Source organism: Primulina huaijiensis, chromosome 13 (genome assembly GCF_012295235.1).
Source record: "Primulina huaijiensis isolate GDHJ02 chromosome 13, ASM1229523v2, whole genome shotgun sequence".
Taxonomy (NCBI): Eukaryota; Viridiplantae; Streptophyta; class Magnoliopsida; order Lamiales; family Gesneriaceae; genus Primulina; species Primulina huaijiensis.
In genome coordinates, this window is record NC_133318.1 from 8,708,743 (window position 1) to 8,714,876 (window position 6,134).

A 6,134-nucleotide genomic window follows, 5' to 3' on the forward strand; every position below is an offset into this window, starting at 1 on the left:
TGTTGTTGTACGAGAATTCACAAAGAGCTAGTGAATCTTGCCAACTAGTACCAAAATCTAGTACTACAGCTCTCAGCATATCTTCTAAAGTCTGGATAGTCCGCTCTGACTGTCCGTCTGTCTGGGGATGGTAAGCAGTACTCAAGTGTAAAGTCGTACCTAGAGCCTGCTGTAGACTGTGCCAAAAGTGTGAAGTGAATCGTGGATCACGATCTGATACGATCGACTTCGGCACACCATGTAATCTGACAACCTCTCTGACATATATATCTGCCATCTGATCATGTCGGTATGTCATCTTGTAAGGAATGAAGCATGCTGATTTGGTCAATCTGTCTATCACCGCCCAAATCGCATCATAACCCCGAGATGATCGTGGTAACTTCGTAACGAAATCCATGGAAATGTGATCCCATTTCCACTCAGGAATAGCTAAACTCTGAAGTAACCCTCCGGGCTTCTTTCTCTCGGCCTTCACCTGTTGGCAATTTAAGCATTTACACACAAACTCTGCAATATCTGTCTTCATCTGTTTCCACCAGAATTGTGTTTTCAGATCATTGTACATCTTCCTGCCACCAGGATGAATACTGAACCGACTACAGTGCGCTTCTGACAGTATCTGTTGTTTCAACTCTGAAACATCTGGCACCACAAGACGGTTATTCACCTACAAAGCATGATCATGTACCTGATACTCAGAAATATGTCCTGATCTGACCATATCAATCGACTTCTGAACACTCTTATCTGTTCTTTGTGCCTCTTTGATGCGAACAATCAAATCTGGTTCACACTGAATAGTGGCAAGTCGCAACAGTCTATTATCTGTATCAAATTCTAATCCAGACAAACAGCAATCTTCAACTAAATTCGAAACACCTATCGTCGATAAGGATAAGGAACATACCTTTCGACTCAAAGCATCGGCTGCTGCGTTCGATTTCTCTGGATAGTATTTGATTTCACAATCGAAATCCTTCAATAAATCGAGCCATCTACGCTGTTTCATGTTCAACTCTGACTGAGAAAATAGATACTTCAGGCTTTTGTGATCAGAGTAGATCTCAAATTTCTCGCCATAGAGATAGTGTCGCCATATCTTCAGCGCAAATACGATAGCCGCCAATTCAAGATCATGAATTAGGTATCGAGTCTCGTGTGGCTTCAACTGTCTCGAACCATAGGCAATAACATGCTGTCGCTGCATAAGAACACATCCTAACCCTCTGTGAGATGCATCGCAATATATAACGAAATCACATGTACCTGAAGGTATCGTCAGGACTGGAGTACTAGTCAATCTCTTCTTCAACTCTACGAAGCTCGACTCACATGCTTCTGACCAGATAAAAGGCGCATTCTTCTGAGTCAACTGAGTGATTGGCTTCGCAATACTGGAGAAATCTTTAATAAATTGTCGATAGTACCCTGCTAGACCCATGAAACTGCGTATCTCTGGCACAGAAGTTGTTCTAGGCCAACTAATCACTGCCTCGACTTTGCTCAGATCAACAGAAATACCGTCTCCAGATATGATATGACCTAAGAAGACAACCTGTCTCAGCCAAAACTCACACTTTGACAGTTTAGCATACAGTTGCTCATTTCTTAACGTTTACAATACAATTCTCAAATGCTCAGCATGATCAGTCTCATTTCTCGAGTAAACCAAAATATCATCTATAAAAACAATCACAAACTCATCTAGATACCTCTGAAAGACACGGTTCATCAGACTCATAAACACCGCTGGCGCATTCGTTAAACCAAAAGGCATGACAATAAACTCATAATGTCCATACCTGGTTCGGAATGCTGTCTTCGGTATATCGACATCTCTAACTCTCAGATGGTGATATCCAGATCTCAGATCGATCTTGGAATAGACAGAGGATCCCTGCAACTGATCAAACAAATCGTCGATGCGAGGCAATGGGTACTTGTTCTTTACTGTTGCCTTGTTCAGTTGCCGGTAATCGATACACAATCTCATCGAACCGTCTTTCTTTCGCACGAATAGCACTGGTGCGCCCCAAGGAGATACACTCGGTCTGATATATCCCTTGGCCAGCAAATCTTCAAGCTGTTCTTTCAATTCTTTCAACTCTATCGGTGCCATTCTATAAGGAGCTCGAGAAATAGGAACCGTACCTGGTACTAGGTCGATGCTAAAATCTACCTCTCTGACTGGAGGCAATCCCGGAATCTCATCGGGGAACACATCTGCAAACTCGCTAACCACTGGCACATCTGCCAAGGTAGGACTCGATTTCAGTAAATCAACTGAATAGACAAGGAACCCTTCTGCTCCTTTCTGTAGTAATCGAGTCATAGACAATACTGAAATCAAAGGAATCCTAGCTCTAGACCCTTTGCCGTAGAACTTCCACTCTTCAGCCATCTCTGGTCTGAATCTAACAATCTTGTGGAAACAGTCTACTGTCGCTCTGTACTTGGTTAGCATGTCGATACCAATAATGCAATCAAAATCAGATAACCCAAGTACAATACAGTCTAAATCTATCTCATGCCCATCATACTGTAGTAAACATGATCTAACAGATGTCACTGATATCAACCCTGTCCCCAAAGGAGAAGAGATAGACACTACAGTAGACAACGACTCAATAGGTAATGCATATGTCAATGCAAAACGCTCAGATAAAAATGTATGTGATGCATCTGTGTCTATCAGAACATAAGCAGGATAACCGCAAAACGAACAATTACCTGCTATCACGTCATCAGGGGCATCCTGAGCCTGCTCTTCTGTCAGCGCAAACACTCGAGCCTGCTGTCTAGGAGGTTGGCTCACTGTCTGGCCACCTCGAGCTCTGGGCTGTGTAGATGCAGGGGCTGGCTGGAATGAATGAACAGATGAAGCTTGCCTCTCAGGCTGAGCTATAGAGCCTGATGCTCCTACACTCTGAGTCTGCTGTGCATCTCGCTGTGGACAGACCCTGGCGAAGTGGCCCTGCTGTCTGCAAATGTTGCAGCGACCCATCACGCCCTGACACTGTTCGGTGGTATGTCTACCTCCACAATAACTACAGTGAACCCCTGTATACTCTGATCTCTGGCCCGACCCTGTTTGTCTCGGCCCACTGGAGATCGACGAACTGCTCCCTGATTTCTTGAACTGCTTCCCCTTCACTTTCAAACTGTCTTTACTCCCGCTGCTGCTACCACCACTCTCGAATTTGGGAGGTGGTTGCTAATACTGACCCGAGGGCTGGGGTGGTCTAGGAGGCTGAGTGGTATAAGAAGTGCTTCGTTGCCTAAGCAACCCGGCTTCTGCTCCCTTCGCCCTGTTCAAGGCATCAGAAAAATTGTTGGGTCGTCTCGTGTTCACCAAGGTGAATATCTCCGGATTCAAGCCATTGATAAACTGATTCGCAACGGCCTCGTCATTCCCAGCAACGTGGGGAGCAAATAGGAGCAATGTGGAGAACTTAGCCACATATTCCTCGATGTTCAGCTGTCCCTGTCTCAGGTTGGCAAATTCAGCACCTTTGTCTTTTCGGTAGGAGACGGGAAAGAATCGCTGATAGAACTCTGTCTTGAACACCTTCCAAGTTACCTCTGCACCCCGATGCTCCAAGACCCTCTTTGTGGTAAGCCACCAATTCTTCGCAATTTCTTGCAACTGATGCCCTATTAATTTAACTCGTCGTTCATCGGTGTAGTCAAGAGAATCAAATAACATCTCGATATCATCTAACCAGCTTTCACACTCAACTGAATTTTCTGTGCCCTTCAGTGTCGGTGGTCATAAGGACTAAAACCGCTTTAACAAGGTCTCCATCGGTGTAGCGGTCACATCCATCGGATCATTGGAAGTATTGCCCTGTTCTGGTGCCCGACCTGCTACTGGTTGTGGTACTCGTCGAGGAGGCATATCTGATTATCAAACGGATTAGTATACAGTCCATACAATCTGTCTCAGTCCTCCTATGATCATATACCTCTGATCCAGAATCGGTTCTGATTCAGTCTTGGCAAGTAAATGCTGTGATCAACTCAGATAACAATACAACATATCATCGTGAAAGCAATAAATCATGACGTGTGCTAGAATGATATAAGCAAGGAAGACGACTCGATCTACCCCGCTCACTCTCTTATATCTCAGTGTATACAGAACCTACGGCTCTGATACCACCTGTTGTGGGGACCCGGGCTCTAACTCAATTATCTTTGGGATTAAGTGGATCTTTGCTAGAAATTGTGGGTCAAAAATTTGCTTTTAACATAACACACATACATAAAATTTATTTCATTTCATTAAAAGCAAATACATGTCTCGTTTCGTTCATACAATCAAACTAGTGTTTAAAAGTATTAATACATGTCTAATACAACAACTAGTTTCTTCTGCTACGCCCGTGATCACCACACTATCACCTCTCAATCATCCTCGTCTCGACCCTGATCCTGCCCCACCTGTTGTTATGCACACATACAGACACAACAACAGCCGGAAACTCCGGTGAGAACAAATCCCAGTATAAAACATGTATACATGCATGTCATGCAATTAAATACAAAATCATAACACATAAATCAGTAATTATGACACACTAGTGAATACAGATAAAACTCTTCGACTCTTATTCTTTGACTCGACTCATATCTAAGTCTAGGGATCCCGGTGTGAATAAGACGTAACAAGTCTCCCACCTACTCTCCCAATCGTGGTGGCGGTACGTCTTATTCCTAGACTTCGGTCCTGTCTGTATCGAGTGTCTACAATCGGAGGAAATCTGCTCCTATGCGTCGATATCACCGAACGTCTAGCTTGGCAAGTCTGCCAATGACTCTCCTATCTTAAATGCTTGAATATAAATCTATAAACAAAGCATCAACATATAAAAAGATAACAATCTAGTATGTGATTTTGGGAAACTCAAATCAGATCTAATTCGAGTTATATCTTCCCGAATCAACATGAATTATACCTTTCTCGTCGTAGTCTTTAGAAATGTCGAGGTCTCGATGTTGAAGCTTATCACAACAAATCTGAAATGACAATGTATAGATATAATCTATCAAGACACAACTCAAAGCAAGTCTTGTACAACTCATTATTCAATCTCAATACAATTCGACGGCATAACGGCGTGATTTCTCAATACCGATCAACTCAAATCGCAACATATATCAACAAGTCAAATCCTCAACTCACAACCATCATAATCTATATATCAAGATCTCCAAATCTGCATCATTTCCACCCAATACATGCTGAAAAACTCATAACAATCACATATGGTATCACTTTCTCGATTCGTTTACGTTTCTACGATGTCAATGATCTCGAGAAAACATAATTACAAGCATATCAGAATTTCCCCAATATGTAAACTCCCAAACATGCTGAAACTAAAAGATACTTACATCCTCTTGAAGCTAGTAATGAGAAGAGCAAGAATCTACACTTGGATTGAAAATCGGATGGCCGGATCATGTACAATCACAAATCCAAGGTGAAATGAAGCTTTAGCTATGGAGGTTTCTCTCTCAATTTCTGGCTGCAAATCTCGAAGGAATGAGACTAAGTACACATTATATATGCATGGCTAGGACACATGTTTTATTTTTCACTCAACACGTCGCACCGCGGGTGCGGTAGCATTTCACCGCGGGTGCGCTCAGCTCACGGCATCCCCATCTAAAAATTCAGAAACAGCGACCGCGGGTACGGTATGTCTTGGACCGCGGGTGCGGTGACCCTACTGTAATTCTTCACGTTTCATGAGTTACAACCGCAGGTGCGGTATGTCTTGGACCGCGGGTGCGGTCTCTCTTGTATTCAAAACTCTACTTTCTGCCCTTATACCGCGGGTGCGGTAGAAACTGGGGCGCGGGGGCGGTGTCCTTTCATGCAAACTTCATAATCTCATCTTATCAACCTACAATTCTTGGGCATTACAGCTAATCTCACTACGGGCTGAAAGTTTATATGCTAACCTTAAGAAGTGTGATTTTTGTACAAACAAACTTGTCTTTCTTGGCTTTGTTGTAAGTTCACAGGGGATACAAGTTGATGAAGACAAGGTAAGTGATATTCGGGATTGGCCAACGCCTACTACTGTTGGCCAAGTTCGAAGTTTTCATGGTCTTGCAAGCTT